The sequence below is a fragment of the Phyllostomus hastatus genome, unplaced genomic scaffold (assembly GCF_019186645.2).
Source record: "Phyllostomus hastatus isolate PE091 unplaced genomic scaffold, TTU_PhHast_1.1 phas_contig_29, whole genome shotgun sequence".
NCBI lineage: Eukaryota > Metazoa > Chordata > Mammalia > Chiroptera > Phyllostomidae > Phyllostomus > Phyllostomus hastatus.
This window is the reverse complement of record NW_025333835.1, coordinates 3,348,751-3,366,255: the sequence shown is the minus strand read 5'-3', so window position 1 is coordinate 3,366,255 and position 17,505 is coordinate 3,348,751. Positions and strand designations below refer to the sequence as shown.

Here is a 17,505-nt window from a genome sequence, read left to right as displayed (position 1 = left end):
AACCCAGGGAGGTCTCCCAGTCGAGAGGGAGTACTAACTGGGAAGAACCAGAGGACTGCCTGAGCTGTGGACTTCTATTTCCTTTCCTGAGATACGGTACTCTGGACTGGGCAAAGGGGGAAGGAAGGAAGGACTGTGTCTGTTTGTGGATGTTTTGGGGGACTTTAGGATTTTTGATGAAGACACTAGATCACTACTTGAAGTCTGTATAGCATTAAATAAACATTTCCTTTCCTTTTCACGAATCTCTGGCATTGAGAGACATCTTTCCTCTGGCGGTGAACATAATGGACCCGGGGCCTTCTTTCAATAAAAGTATATCGTTCCAGGCCCCCCTTGTTGTGTTCTGTAACAAACCCATAGAAGCAGAAAGTAGAATAGTGGTTATCAGGGGTTGGAAGGAAGGGAAAATAAGAAGTTTCAATGGATTAAGAGTTTGTTTTATAAGATGAATACATGTTCTAGGGACCTGCTGTACAACATGTGTTTATAGTTAACAATACTATCCTGAACACTTAAACATTTGTTAAGAAGGTAAATAAATAGGTTATGTGGTTTTGGGGGTTTTTTACCACAATTGAAAAAACACATGAGTAGAGGCTGATAAAGGTGCAGAAATGGGGACATCTGCATTAGTGCTACCATTAAAAATGAAGAAAAAAAAAACATGGATCCAGCTCTCCTGGAAGGCAGAATATCAAAAGTAGGAGCAACAGAACATTTAGTGTTTTTCTTAGTTTATCTTAGTAACACAAAGTCCTGTGTCTGTTATCCCTGGAATTGTGTTCATTGGAAAAGCAGTGTCTTCAGAACCCTCTACCCATTAACTTCACAGCATAATGAGTGCAACATCAGAGACTCCTTACCTTGGAATAAGAACTGAGAAATGCTGGTTGCAGTTGGCTCCTGATGATAATTCCCAAAAGAGGTCACAGGTAGGAGATGCTGCCAGCTAGAAGGGTTGTCACCACACACAGCATGCCCTAAACCCTAAAATGGAAGCACCCACATCTGTGTGATCAGAGTTTAGCAATTCAGAGCCTATTTTTCTAAACTTCTAAATTCCCAGGAGAACTCCAAATTTACTGCCTCACCTGTGCTTCTCATGGCAGGCCAAATAGGAAAACAGTCTGCTTGTCAATGTCCTCATAAACATTTCCCCAAAGAAGTGAGTGAAAAAAATTGTGTCTTTCTCAGCACTGGCTCCCTTGTGCTCACTCTCTCACTCTTACTCTGTAGTACACATCTGCTATCCTTAGCTGTGTTACTTGTTTCATGTAATCTAAATCCTACACTTATATTCCTGGTTATATAATCATCAGCTGCCCCTCAGAGCCACTAGACTGAACCAGTCCCCTACATGTGGAGGGCATGGAGGGACCTCCCCACGTCCGATGAGGGGATGCTGGAGACAGGTTAGAAAGTGTGGAGTCTTGCTATACACAACTGTGGTCAGCAGATTGGCTACAGAGGAGTGTCATGGAAGCTTGCTAAATGTGCAGAATCCTAGACCCCACTGCAGAACTAATGAATGAGAACTCACATTTTAACAATATACTTAGATGACTTGGATGTACCTGAAAGTTTGAAAATTCCTGATATGAAATCTAAATATATGAGTATTTTAAAGCTAGACTATAGAATTGAGGGAGGAGTCAGGGAGAGGGGTATTTACAGGAGTATATAAATAATATTATTCTAATATATATATATTTGTTGAATGAATAATTTATTTTCTTTAAAATAAGAGAGAAAAATAAGTACAATTATTATTATATATAGGGCCTTAAAACATCCATAAGCTTAACAGACTTCCACAATAAGGCTTAAATACATATTCTTTATTTGTATATTAATAAATCTGTTTCCACAGATATTTTCAAGTTATATTAGTAACAAGTACATGTGCTATCACAACTTAATAATTTTGAGCAATAAGTCCCCTCCAGAAAAGAAGGGAACAGACACACATAAATGAAGCTTGTATCTTAACAGGTGACTTTTGCGTGAAGTGAAGAAAACAAGTGCCAGGGTCTCCCACTGCCACAGGCCCCTTCCAAGGACCATAACCAACATTATACACAAAATTGTGTATTTTTTCCTTAAAACAACCTCAAAAATTATATAACTTTAGAACTCCATAAAACCTGGGACCATGCCTGAACTAGTGAATTATGCAAACTATTCTTAAGTGTGGAGTATTCAAGACTTTTTAGTTTCTTTCAATGTACTAGGAAATTGTTAGCATTATATCACTACCATTCAATCTATAAATGAATATAGCTTAAATAAAGGGTGACTTAAAAATAATTCTCACTTTTAGAAAAGAAACTCTTTGAAATAAGATTCATATTTTTCAATATGAATATTATCAGTTATCACTGTTACACTTAACAAATCCATGATTCATTTACATTTCTCTCACTTCCCTTCCTCTTTCCCTCCCATTTTAACTTAAAAACCTGATTGGTGCCAGGGGAGGGAAGAAACTCACTGGAGGAAATACACAAAAATACTTTTCAGGGTTTTTTTTTTACATTTGTTTTATTATTTTCTCCCAGTATTAAAAAGTGATATATCTACCTGTATTTTTCTTTTTAGAAATACAAAAGGGAAAATAGAAGAAAAAAAAATCACACGAAAACCTAGATAAATTCTGCTGACATTTTAGTGACTAGTGTTTCAATCTATATAGATACAGATGTTTTTAAAAATGTCATTTTGGGTGTAGGTGAGTATGTGTGAATGTGTATTAGTATGAGAGAAACAGATCTGGAAATTGCTATTTTTTGTCACAAAACTACTCATATAACTTTTTACACAAATCAAAGTAGCCCTGCCTGAGTATATCTGGCTACGACATATTCCATATGTACCTTTTTTAGTTAAACAAATTCTCACTGTTGGGCATTTAGTTTATATCTGTTTTTTCATTTTTATAAATAAAGCTACTACATATATCATTATGGATGCTCCCTTGTACAATTTTCTCATTCTGTTCTTAGAATAAATTCCTTTAATGCAAATTGTTGCATAAAAATGGCAGCACAATGAACAGTCTGCCATTTGTAAATTTTCATTATATATAGTGTGAACAAAATAAAACTTCATTTTAAAAAGTCTTTGCCAATGTGACAGTCAAAAAATCTTTGTATGCTTGTTTTTAAAACCATTTTATTAAAGTAAAATATGCATAAAGTAGTATACAGCTTTATGCGTATCACAAAGCAAGCACACACTTGTATTACTTGTGCTACCACCAAAGATTCACATTAGCAGCATCATGGAAGCCCCTTATGTTTCTGCCAGCCATTACTCAATCCTTCCCTCTTGAAAACTAACCACTATATTGACATTTAACAGCATAGACTGGTTTTGTAAATAGCTTTGTTTGCTCAAAATTATACCCATGAGACTTATCAATGATACTCCTTGTATTGGTTATTTACTCATTTTTGTGGTGGGGTAGTAATCAATTATATGAATATCCTGCAATTCATTCTGCCAGTCTCTTGGTCACAATCATTTTATTACTTAAAATAGTTTATATATTTGAGTACTGCTGCTTTGGTCATACAAAAAGGTAAACTTTCATATGACTAAATCCACCATTGATTTTCCTTTATGATTATATCATTAGTGTTATGCTTTCAAAAGACTTTCCCTATCCCAAGACAATAAAACATTTACCTATATTTTATTCTACTTTTTATTTTTTGCTTTTTAGATTCATATCTTCATTTAAAATTTATTGGGATATAAGGGTTAGGTATCAATAGTTGTATGACTGTGTTCACCCTCCTCCAACAGCTAGACAGTTTTCCCAATATCTTTCATGAACTAACCCAACTTTTCCCCACGCTGTCTTAAAAATCTTCCTTTATCATCTGCTAAATTCATATATATATATATATATATATATATGAATATATATATGAATATATATATTTATATATATATATATAAAAATTTATATATTACATATTCACTTGAATCTATTTATGGACATTTTTATTTGTTAAAACATGCAAGTAAACTCTTCAATTGGTAATACAAGAACAAAATACAGAATTCAAGAGAAACAACAGAGTGTTCAAAGATAGTGAGTAAAGCTTCTTCCACACCTGCCCTCTAGACATGCATCTCCTCTCCTCAGATTCAGACAAGGTTTCAACTTACTTGTCTACCATCCCCAAAGTACTCTGTGCTTATAAAAATGTACATATACACACTTGTATATATTAACATATCTTTAAAGTAACATACTGTGACACAATTCTAAAGTTTGCATTTTTATATAAGTCAATACATTTGTGTTATCTCATCCTTTGTAATGTCTGCATTGTAACACTACAATTTTTTAGCGGCTGCTCTAGGTAAAATACACACACACAATGTCTTGCAGTCTATTGGTGACATCATTTTACCTGTTCAAGTGAAACCTACCTACTTCTTTACCCTTTACCTTCCCTATTTAAAATATAATTGTACTAAATATTCCTCTACATTTATTAGCTACCACAGTGTTATAACATACACTTTAACAATCAAATATAATTTAGAAAACTCAAAAGACATAACACCTAGTGTATTTACCCATAGTTTTGTTTACCATGTTCATTTCTTGTTTCTGATTTCCAAGTCCCATTTTTTATTGTTTGTTTTTCTGTTCAGATAACTTCCTCAAACCACTTTTGTATGGCAGGCGTGCTTAATATGTAATTCTCTTAGTTTTTTTGATTCTGATAATATCTTGATTTCCCCTACATTCTGGAAGGATATTTTCATTATATTTAGGATTAGGAATTCACAGTTCTTTTCTATCTGCACTTGAAAAATACTGTGCATTTCCTCTGGCTTTCATTTGTTTTTGATGAGAAATTTGTTGCTTTTCTAATTTCTTTCCTCCTGTAAGTAAAGTTTTGTTTTCTCTTGTTGCTTTCAAGAAGTTTCCTGGAAAATAGTTTCAAAAGTTTAATTAGTGTGGATTTCATTGTGTTTATTCTGTTTGGGGTTTTCTCAGACTCAATTTTGTAGGTTTATGTCCATTGCTAAATTTAAGAAGTTTCAGCTATATATATGTATTTGTATATTATATATATTCTATTATAATTTCAAGTATCTTCTTAGCACTACCTTTTACTATAAACTTACAACTCCCTTGAAGCTCTGCTCATTGTGGGTTTTTTTTGTTGTTGTTGCTTTGTTTTGTTTTATCATTTCACTTTTTCTATGCTATTCACATTGGGTAAATTTCTATTATTCTGTCTTCCAGTTCACTGATTCTTTACTCTGTCCCCTCCATTCTGCTGTTGTACTTATCCACATTGTTTTTATTTGTTTTTGTATTTTCAGTTCTAATATTCTCATATGGACCTTCTTTATAATTTATATTTCCTTGCTGAGACTTTATACTTCTTTGCTTAGCTTTCTAAATTTTCATTTATTTCAAGAGGGTTTGGAGTTGTTTGGTGAAGCATTTTTATCATGGCTGCTTTAAAATTCTTAGGATAATTCTGACTGTCATTTCAATGATGGCATCTATTGAGTATCTTTTTTATATACTTAAAGATCTTTCTGGATCTTGGTATGAAGAATGGTTTTCAACTGCAACCTGGAATATCTTATATTAAATGCTTAAGATAATTTAAGAAATTATCTTAAATTCTTATATATTATGCTCTGAGACTCTGGATCCTATTTAAATCTTATGTTTTAATTGGCTTCCTCTGACACTGTTGATCTGACATTATTACCAAGTGAAGGTCTCTAGGCTCCTTACTTGGCCTCCCCTGACAACCTAAGTGGGAGTTTCTTATGACTTCTGGGTGGGTTAGGGATTTTGACTCCCAATGTGGTCTCCTAAAACATTGAGCTGAGACTGGCTTCATTACCACTGGGCAATGGTAAAGGCCTGAGTCTGCACAAAGTCTCTTCTGTTACAATCTCAATAGGAAGGGGAAGGGGTACTTATTTTTTTGCCAGATAGAGGTAGAAGTCAAGATGCCCCAAGTGATCTCCATTGATATTGCAGCAAGGATGAGGAGAGGAGCAACTCATTACTAGCCAATGAGGATGTAAGTCTTAGCTCCCTACTTGGTGTCAGAATCTCCTCAGCAGGAATATTGATATCGTCTCTGGAAGGAAAAATTCTAGACTTCCCACACAGCTGTTCCTGAAATGGGTGGGGGAAGGCCACTTTTCTCTTGATGTTTGGTGGAATGGATAAGCTATTCTGTAAAAATACTTTATCTTTCTATCCTAACTTTTACTTACTTTTCTGGGTGGAAGAAGCAGACTTTATTGCAGTCTTTTTTTTCCTGTAACCACCAGAATTTCCAGGTTACTGTCTTCTTCAGTATCAAATTTTGGATATGAGGCAAAAAGAAAATACAGGGAATAGACCACTGGATGATTTTCTGGTCCTAATGTCCCTAGTCAGTCTGCCTTTTTCTCTTCTTCACCTTTCAGAATCTTGTACTTGTTTGACATATAATGTCCAGGGCTTTTATTTGTACTTAGTGAAAGGAACAGGAAAAAGTATATCTACTCCAATTATGCAGAAATGAAAGTCTACTATTTTAATTTATTAGCTATTATTTAATTGCCTTCCATAGATGTTACCAATTTACACTTCCAGAGAGTTGATCTTGCTTATGCTATTAGTTTTCATTGAAGAAATTGCTCTTTGACATCTATTTTTGCCCTCACTTCTAATTTTACACAGTTATAGATGTTCCATGTCTGCTGTTTTAGAGTCAACTTAGATTTCCTATAGGAAATTCTTATTGGATAGAAAAGAACTCAGAACTGCCATTCAGAAGTAAGCTTTCAGTAGATGCTCTCCTTTCATTTACCTGCCTCCCACCCAGTCCCTGGCTTATCTAATTTGAAAGCTATTAATGGGCTCTTCTAAACCTCCTCCACTTACAGAAATAAACACTACACAGAGTCCTGAGAAGGGAGAATTTATTCCAATTCCTGGTGTCCTCTTCCAATTAACTTTAAGTCAGACTATATTTGACAAAACTTCCTTGACATTGATAGTATTCTTTAGTCCCCATCCCCGCTTCTACCATGTGTGCTTCTTATTATCTGTTTTAGTCAGCATTTTGGAGAGTATGTGTATGTGAATTTTTATCTTTCATAGAAGTTTTATGTGGGCACTTTAATAAGTAGTTTCTTTTAAACAGAGGCAGACAGTCCTAACATATGTGAGAAAATTAAGCATAAGTGACAGCAATTTTGTTAGGTAAGTATCCATGTTTACTTAGTCTTCACACTTGATAAATACCACATCTTTATTTCCTAGACATTTTTGCCTAATAGCCTTTAAATACTACTTTGAACACTAATATGCACCAGAATGTTCCAAGAAGAACAAGACAGCAATAAAATGTGAAATCCATCATTTAAGTGGGAATACAATGAAACAGACTCCTTCAGGTAAGCTTATTGACAATATGCAGTCATCAAAATGAGTTTTGCTTGTTTTTTTTTTTAATACAAAAACTGAACCTCCTGCTTCTCTCTACAAAGGATTATATATAATATAATCAGGATTATATTATATATAATCTATAAAGGATTATATATATTTCATATATATATGTGAAATAAAAGAATTACTTCCTGTGTGACTCAATGTAGTGTATAAAGATGTGTGTATATATATTTACACACTTCTTATGTTCTCCCACAGTAGATTATTTTGGGGGGGGGGGAAGAAATGCATAAAAATATAAATCTACATAATACCATCTAACTATAAAATACTGTTAAATTTTCTTTGAAATTGTCTACTCTAGATTTTTTCCTATGCACTCATTTGTTTTCTTTTTCTAAAATGGGCTTATACTATAAATGCCATACTATAAATGCATACTATAAAGCAGTGAATGCTGCTTTATTCACTTAACATAATAATGTTTCCCATTTGATTAAATGCTCTTTAAAAATACAAGTCTTAAATGGCTATAATAATATTCTACCTTATGAATGTGCCATCATTTATTTAAACATTCTTTTAATTGAATATGTTTCTACTTTTTCCATTTTTAATAATGCCTCAACATATATCCTTTTATATAAATTTTTTATTTATTTTTCTTAGGGTATACTGTTAGCATTTGCATTAGTGAATTGCAGTTAATGGCAGCACAAGGCTCCTTCTAAGAGCAGGAAGTACTACTGTGGATCAGAGCCAGGTTCACTCTTGGCCACCTCACTGAAAAGAGATTGCAAATTCTGCATCTTCTGGCAACATACTGTTAAGGTTCTCTTCAGAGTATTTCTTTCCTTTGCATTAGTGGGGCCAGGCAATCCTGAGGCTCCTCCAGCTTGCACAAACATATATTTGCTTCCTCTTCTCCTTGGAAAAGCTGCTGAGAACCAGGGAAACTGAGTTATGTGTGTGTTTTCTCTGGTTTGTACCCTACCTCTTTTCACCACTAACATATTCGTATTAAGGACAAAGATGAGGGTGTGAGTCAGCAGTAAAGTGTGAAACTTTTTTTGCAGGAAGCCTTAAGCCTTATACTTAATATATTTCAGGACAAATAAAAGAGTTTCCATGCTATAAGGGAACAGTGTCTTTAAAACAAAATCAGCAACACAATATCTATATATAAGTAACCTCTTATTACCTTTTCTTTTTATTTGGCTAAAATTTGAAACTACATACTTTCATCACACTATGTGATTATAATGCTATACCTCTGATCATAGTTTGGTGCCCATAAGCCTTTGTAAATCTACTTTCCTTTCCTTAATAGATCTTGAAGTTACTTAATTGTAAAAACGTAGCTTGTCATATACTACCTTTTAATATTGTACCCTTTAAAACAGGAATGTTTTCCATTACTGTCAAGATAAACAACAGTATTATTACACAAAAGAAGTACTCATCTGTCAACTTACTTTGAAACACCCAATTTCCATCAGCTGTTTATTCTTCTTGGAGCAGCCTTAGTAAGAAAGAATTTACATTTTATTTATTCATGCTCTTTGTTCACTTTTCTATTGAGGTGTTAGGTTGTTTTCTTTTTATGGATTTGAGAAATTCCTTTAAATATTGATGAAATTAACCCCATGTCTATCATATTGGTAGTGAATATTTCTCTCAGTTTTCAGTGACATTTGACTTTTATATGGTGTATTTCTTTTTTACCATTAAAATGTTTAAATTTAATACATTAAAATGTGCATTTTACTATAACATTTGTTTTAATATACCTGCCCAAGTCCAGAGCTATATATATTAATATATATATATTATACTTTTTTCCTCTAGTTTTATTATAATTTTGCTATTTCATTATGATTTCAATTTAGTTTTATTATGATTTTAAACAGTAGTCATTGTTGAGGAATGATTTAATTCTTCATTGATTTTGCTTTCATTCTATCATATTCTAAACAATTTCATTTACTGGTTTTTTTTTTTATAGCCATTCTCATTGTACCATCATGTTGTCTGTTGATCTGTAGAATGTTTACTGGGGTGTATCAGCCTTTTAATATCTTACAAAACAAATTATTTCTTTCACTATCATTCACTTTTCCTTTTCCTCAGAATTTTACTAGCTCACCCACTTATTCTTCTCAATAAAATTTAGAATCAATAATTCAAGTTCAAAAATGAAAATTATCAGATTTTAAAGATAAGATTTAAATGTTATGGTTATTAAAGATGCTTATGACAGTAAAACACATAAAAAGGCATTCAACTTCACTGCTAATCATAGCTTTGTAGGATATCTGTCATCTACAAGTAAATAAAAATTTTCAAGTTCGATAATCTCCATTGGTTGTCTATAATATTGGATGTATGGTCATTTTCATTAGCCCATTGATGAGAAAAGAAATTGGTAGCTGTTTTAGAGGGAATTTGTCAGTATCTATCAAAATGAAAAATATGTGTACCATCTGATCCAACGATTCCCCTTCCAGGACTCTATCCCACAGACATTCTTACACATGTACACAAAAACAAGGAGGCAGTTCATTGTAGCATTATTTATAAAAATCCCATATTGGAATCCACATAAATGTCCACCTGTAGGGGTATGGTAATATAAACTATTCAGTAACCATACAATGGGATATTACACAACTATTAAAAATAATACAGTAAATATATACATGTAACAACATGAAACAAAATCTATAACATATATTTTTAAATAAAAAGATACTTCAGAATGATATCAAAATACTGCAATTTATATTTTAAAATATCTATCTTTGTGTGTGTAAGTAGTGTGTATATGTATAAAAATTATTTAAAAGGACAAACACTAAAAGGGTAATTGTACTTAGTTCTGGGGTAGTGAGATTAGAGAGCATAATCTCTAATTATAATTTTAATCTAATTATTTTTATATTATTTTTCTTATCCCCTACAACCTGGTGTTCATATACAAATTGTATGTTCTAAATAAAAAAAATCTAAAACAACACCTACTCACTATTAACATTACCATTTCCTAGACTGCCATTTTGGGCATCTTTGTGTTTATTTACTCGAGAACTGGGGGAAAGTTATCTACACTTAGAATTGGCCAATAGACAATATCTGTGACTCCTGGCTAGCAACACCCCATGTGTGGTAGTTTCTGAATAATCCCCTTCTCAGTTCTACTCTCTGGTGCAGGTTGGTCTGGACACTTTTAGTGTTTAGTTGGTTTCCATCCTGGGCTACTTTAAATGACTGGGTAAGATTTTTTCCCTGTCATTGCAATTTTCTCAATCCCAAAACCCTATCAAAGGAAGAGTATAAGAAAAGCCATAATCCATTCAGTCAATGCCAGCTAGACAAACTCTTCTTGCCTCTACTCACACAGTCTGGTGGTGTGTTTCAACTGGGTTGTGGGAGTGGGGTACTTACCACCAGAGATGGATTTTATTCTTTACCTTAAGCACTAAACAAGAACAGTAAATTTCTGGGAGTTAAGGTCTATGAAGATTTGTAAAATGTTGGTATAGAAGAGAAGATCAACTACAGAATTTTGAACATATCCAACAGCACATGGCCCACAGGAGATAGCTCCTCAGGCCTTTTCACTGGTACATAAATCCAATGTTAGTCAATGATTTTTTATTCTCAATTCAGCTGCATCAGCCTCATAATCAGTAGAAATTTTCCTGCAGGAATCCTGCTAAAGGCTATCAGTCTTATTTTCTGACAAGGTTATGTTTGCTTGTTTTATGTTCTCTTACCAGTGGTATTTAAGTGGAAAGTTGGGAAAGGCAGCATCAGGGCCTATCAGCAACATGACACCATAAACATACTTTTTTTGTAAATAAAAATAAAGTCCAAAACATAATATAACAATGCTAATGGACCAAAGAGGCCATTAACAGAAAAAGTATATGTGGGCAAACACAGCCCTTAGAACACTTTTCTATGCCATGGTGGCTATGCCTGCCACATACTAATCAAGCATGGTGGCTCTCCAGGTGGTTAGTTCTCCCAAGGCCCAAATAACCATTTATTGTATATGTGTGCAGAGAACAGGAAAACATTTCTACGGTAGCTTCTCTGAAGATCAGGAGTAAGGGAGAGAAAGGAATAAAGAAAAGCATTAAGGGAAAAGAGAGGGTGAATTCTGAGTGGGAATAAAGGCAGACAGTGGGAGATGAATAGGGGTAATACCTGTGACGTGATGGAGGTTAGAACCAAAGAAGTGGTGTAAAAGAGAAACTCTAAATTACCAGTGGGAAATGGAAAAGACATTCAGTTTAATTTCTTTTGGACTTAAAACTGAGATTTAGTACCACCAGAAAATAGTGGGTAAGCATGAAATCAGAGGCGATTTTTCAGTTATCATTTCCATTGATAAGCATTTCTTTGTTTGAACAAATGACTATTATATAAAAAAAAAGCTGCAATTGAATTAACAGCTCAGCTTCCAGTGATTTCCCTTTAAAGAAACTTAGGAAAAAAACATAATATGAAGAGAATAAATATATGATATTTTGGCCTTTTGACAGAGATAAATGTGTTAGAAAGATATCTTCTACTCCTTAAATGTAGAAATATATGTTCAATTCATATATTTCCTATAATTCCTATATGTGAGAATGAGAAACAGTACCTAAAATTATCCAATATTGGGAAAACATGATGTACATCACGATTTTGTTGGGTCTTGTCAGCTACTCATATCAAGATAAGACAGCAAAGGAGAGGCCAGCACTTGCACTAGACTTGTAGTTGGAGCAAGTGTGCATATGTGTGTGTGTGCTGGGCAAAGCATAATGCTCACTCTGACCTCAATTTGGGGTAAAAGAAAACTAGAGAGTTCCAGGACTCATGACAATATGCAGGAATTGAGCCAGTAGTCCTTGGAAGTGCTCCTGCAATAGTCTGCAGACAGTTATCAGTCAGTGGGGAAGCAGCAGGACCTTATCACCAGTCTGGATATCTGGAATACCACAGTCCAGGTACAGCCGCAAGTTCAGCCAGTGGAATTATGTAGGGCCTCATTTTCAAAATGAACACCAACTGATTGAATAAGAAGAGAGTTATGATATGAACAACCTTCAAGCTGCCTAAGATTTGGGAAGTCAGGATCAGAAGTTTTACTGTTACTAAGGTACATCAGGAAGGGTTAATATAAAATGGGCAATCCTGACAATGGGTCATGAGCCCTGGGTACTGTGCCCAGGGTCATGCAAGTAATAGTGACACACAAAAACAATATAAAAGGGTCTCTCTCCTATTATCAGTAGTAGCATAACATCACATCCAAATTCAAAAGACAGAATTTTCTCAAAGGTGAAATTTTACATTTATAGTCTGTGGTTAACAGTTCTTTGATAGAATTCTGGAAAAATGACACCAGGGAAGCAGGCAGGTCATCCAGCATCTACCTAGGCTCCAGTGTAGCTTCCTATTTAATTTTGAGCATCATCACTCAATCTTCCAGGGCCTCAGTTTTCTCATCCCAAACCACTATATGGCCACCTCTGAAAATTCTTCAAGCCCATGATTTTGTTTTATTATGAGACTCTTGTTATAAATATTCTCTTAGTAAAGAGCATCCCACATTGTGACATTGGTACTTATTCAATAAATCTAGAGGGGACAGTCACACTCAAAAATGGATGTTCAGAACACTACAGCTTCCTTCACCAAAGTCCTTTGCAAAGTAGGCATGGTAACAAGCATACCAAAACTTTGGGTGGCAGAAAGCCAAGGAAACAAGTCAGGAAGGAATAGAGCTAAGGGAGGAGGGAGATCCATCAATGAAGAAATACTAGGATACAGTAATCAATTACTAGGCAAGAAGCTAAAGCTTAGAAAATATACGAAGCAAAGCAAATAAATCAAACAAGCAAGTGGATTATTTTATGTTACATGGAGCATTGGGGGAAACAGAACTGTGAATGAAAGGTTTAGGTACTAAGTCATGTCATAGCTAATTTGAGAACAAGGCATGAGTTTCCCGGTGTAAGATAAGGAGTTAGGATTGTTGGGATGACAGCTGAGAATAAATGGACTTTGTGTGAGACAAACGGAGCACAGCCACGTGCTGTATGAGTCTTATTTTATGGAGAACACCATTTTCTAATGATGCTGCTTGGAGCACTGCTGCGAAAAGCCCAGTGACTCAGCTCATAGCTCCTCATCTTTCATGGAATTTCAACCCTGGCATAACACTGCGTTAAGTTCACTCAAAATCAACTTCCCCAAAATTAATTAATTAATTAATTAATTAATTAGAGAAAGGAGAAGGACATTGAAGTGAGAGAAAAACTACAATCGGTTTCCTCTCACATGTGCCTGGGGGACAGAACCTGCAACGCAGACATGTGCCCTGAAGGGGAATTGAACTGGTGACCTTTTTCTTTGCAGGACTATGCCCAACCAACTGAAACATGCAGGCCAGGGCTCAAGAGTTTAAAATACTTCACACAAGGATTTGTTTTAGTAATCTACTAAATCTTTATAAAGATTTTTCCCCTGTCTATAAAAAAGAAAAAAATCAGGGTTAAATTATTTAAAGAGAACAATCTACCACAGTTGATACAGAAAGTTAAGAAGGATACTACAAATTACCTGTCCCTAAAGGAGGAAAATAATCAATGGCATATTCACAAAGCTTTGTCCCCTAAAGCTTCCCAGTCACCAGACACCAGACAAAGGCCAGGCCTCCCCATAGCTCCTCCTATTCTCAGATACTGATACAGCAAGAGGCAAATCAGAGCATTTGTAGATCAGGTTTTTCTGATCTCAGCAGGCAGTTGTCACATTTGAATTCAAGTTCATTAAGAACAACACTAATGAATTGTCACTGAGTATCTCTGCTGTACCCTATGAAGATTTCCTTTTTTTTTTTTTTTGCTGGGTTTTTTTTTAAGATTTTATTTATTTTTAGAGAGAGGGTAAGGGAAGAAGGAAGACAGGAAGAGAAACATCAATGTGAAAGAGAAACATTAATCAGTTGCCTCTCGTAGGCTCCTCAACTAGTTACTGAACCTGCAACCCAGGCATGTGACCTGACTGGACTGAACAGGCAGTTTCATGTTGCAAGACAACTCCCAGCCAACCGAGCCACACTGGTCAGGGTACCTACCAAGATCTTTGAAACATTCTTTTATCTCTTGTTTCCCCCTAACATTTACAGTGTAATAAGCCTCTAACAGTTCCTCAACAAGGAAATCTGAAAATGGCAGGCATGTTTCACCTTAGTCCTGCCAGGATTTCACAAGGTTGAGAATATGTTTTTATTTTAAAATCCATCATTACAACATCATCCTTATGTGGCAAAGAGAAAACCCCCCAATCATAATTCTCTGCTGAGAGTCATCAGAGAAAGCCAAAGAAAAAGCAGGGAAATGGGTCAAAGAGCAACTCTTGAACTTACAGAAGTACAGACCACTGTGTTCAACTCATAAAATCAGAGGTTGCTTTATGCAACAAGGATATATAGACTAGGAGATTTTTATCACCGTTATTCATTCTACAAAACAGTAGTACATTGGCTTTCTGGATGGCCACAAAATAATAGTACAGCTTGTAAATATAGGTTGGTTATATCAGGGAAGGAGGTAGGAATTAATTTCAAACCTATCACATAGTTTCAAGTTATTTCCCATGAGATTTCACACCAGGCCACAGCACTGGAAACCATCATTGCCACATTTAGTAGAAATAGCATCTCAGCCAAAGTGGTGCATTGTGTCCTCTCAGACAGACCTCACCCAGGGAAACAGAATTAACTCACACTATCATCCTAAGTGTCTAGGGTCTTTTTCATAAAATTGCAATATTTGACTCCCTAATTTAGAGAAAGTTCCTTTAAATGCTCTGTACTTTAGCAAGACTATAACAAGGAACTGACTTCTAACCTAATAAAAATTTCTTTGCCAACTAAACCAAAAATTTTAAATCTGTGCAGTACATAAGCAATAACACAACCAAATGGCTATTTCTTTTACCAGCAGCATTGCTTAGCTAGGTCTTTATTAATTTATAACTATGTATTTTATTGTCCAAGAATGTTTAACAGTCTGTTAAAACATAATTTATATATGTGAAAAAATATGTTCTTACATATTTTATATGTGTTTATGTGTGCTTACATGTGTATGTGTTTACATGTGTTTATAAATATGTGTATATGTGTGGGTATGTGTGTGCAGCTTCATGTAAATTTAGACTGTGATGAAACAACAATTAATAAAGGATGCTACATATTTCATGTGTATTATATGTGACTACTGAATTTAAAACCACTGCTGATGATTAGCATTACGTAATTAATACATCAAGGTCTCCAGCTCAGAACATAACTCTCTATTAATTTGGATTTTTAGTTTGTTTTTGTTGTCATTGTTCTAGAAGTATTAATATCTCTTTAGGAATTATAAACAGCACAAAGTTGGCGTGAACATTAACACAACTGCAAATAATGTGACATATACAAACTCTTGCACAAAGAGAAAAATTTTGAGAAATTAGGTAAAATTAGTCAATGAGAACAAACTGGCTATTGTATCAATATGTTAAGAACGCAATATTTCCTTAAAAAGATTTGTACTAAAGACACATTGACATTGGTCTTATAGCACTACCACCTGATTTGATTCATGCTTATTAACTGAACTGAACTGAAAATAATATTGATTGGAGCAGTCTAAGTTAGGAGCAAGCAGTTAACCTTGGGAATTGACTACAGCAACCTCCCAGAAAATATCCTATTAGATAGGTAGATCAGGAATCTGACCCAACATGGTTTTTGTTTTTATATTTTCAAAAATCCTTTCACATCTATAAGTGATCATTTGGAAGTTTTTCAATGCTGTTTTAAATAAATGAAAATATTGTCATTCTAGATGTTATTTTATAAAAAGAAATACTTAGATGGTGTCACAAAATTAATTGAAAAATAGTTCCCCAAAATTATTACATTCAAAGTAGAGTATATACCTCTAAAGACAGCATCTATTTTTATCTCTACTTAAAACTGTGCAATGTTATTTCCTATTTAAAATTTCATATTTATAGTGAAAAATATTAAATTTTCAGGTTCACCATAATCATATCTATTCCCATAGCTCCTCAGTTCCAAGATACATGCTTTTTCACATTTTAATATTTTTGAAAATGAGATACAACATAAAATAATATCTATGTTAAGTGTGAGTATACTCTTTTTTAAATTCTAAAATACTATTATTGCATCTCACAATCCATAGCATATTAGACATGAGAAAATACACAATTTTTTCATAGTTTTTCTGTTTACCAGGCTCTGCTAGATGCTTAATATAATAGTACTTGTAACACAGAGAAATCCCTAGAAGTACTTGGATGCCCCTGTGGGTTGACTGCCCTACTTCCCAGAGACAATTTCCTTTTTGTTTAAAAGAGAAGAAAAAGGGTGGTACCAATAGCCACTAAAAAAAAAACAGAAAAGTAGAATACTTGCTTCTCCAGGTCCCTTTTCACCAACCAGGCCAATGGGAAGAAAGCAGGAAAGTAGTAGTTCCAAGAAGGCTGGCATTTAACTGATAAAGAGAGGACACTTGGCTGATGTGATCCCTTTTCCTCCCATCTCCCTGTCTTTCTCTTTAAGGATGATGGTACCAAGGCTCAGAAAGGTTAAAATAAACAACTCCTCCAAACAGTACAATTAGTAAGTGGCAGAGCCAGAAGCAAATTTGCCAATTGGCCAATTCGATAGGAACCAATTTCTTTAGCACTAAAGAAATATGTTACTTGAGTAATATGTATCAATCAACTCAAATTTCATTAATGCAATTTTTTATATAACTAGCAAAATATAAAAACAGCACCCTAAAGAAGCCTATTCCCTCCCCCAACCATTTGCTCACCAACACAAATAAAATCTGCCCAGAATCATCTGTTTGTCTTGTTGGAGTAATGGCAATTATTGCCTACTAAAATTCTGAAATCAAATGAGTATGGCTCACACTCTTTGACTGAAGCAAGATATTTTGTTGTCTAAGATATACGTCCTCTAATATGCCTCC

General features: G+C 34.4%; 1 protein-coding gene across 4 annotated transcripts in view; it reads right to left on the bottom strand.

Annotated features, from left to right (window-relative positions):
* ENOX1 (ecto-NOX disulfide-thiol exchanger 1) overlaps positions 1–17,505 on the bottom strand; it is a 628,394-nt gene that overhangs the window by 457,330 nt on the left and 153,559 nt on the right. For 3 of the 4 annotated variants that reach the window (XM_045839070.1, XM_045839074.1, XM_045839072.1), the window contains exon 3: positions 867–990. The exons of the other annotated variant lie outside the window; for it this stretch is intronic. The gene's annotated coding sequence lies outside the window, so the exon portion shown is untranslated. The remainder of the gene's footprint in view (positions 1–866; positions 991–17,505) is intronic. 4 annotated transcript variants of the gene reach the window in all.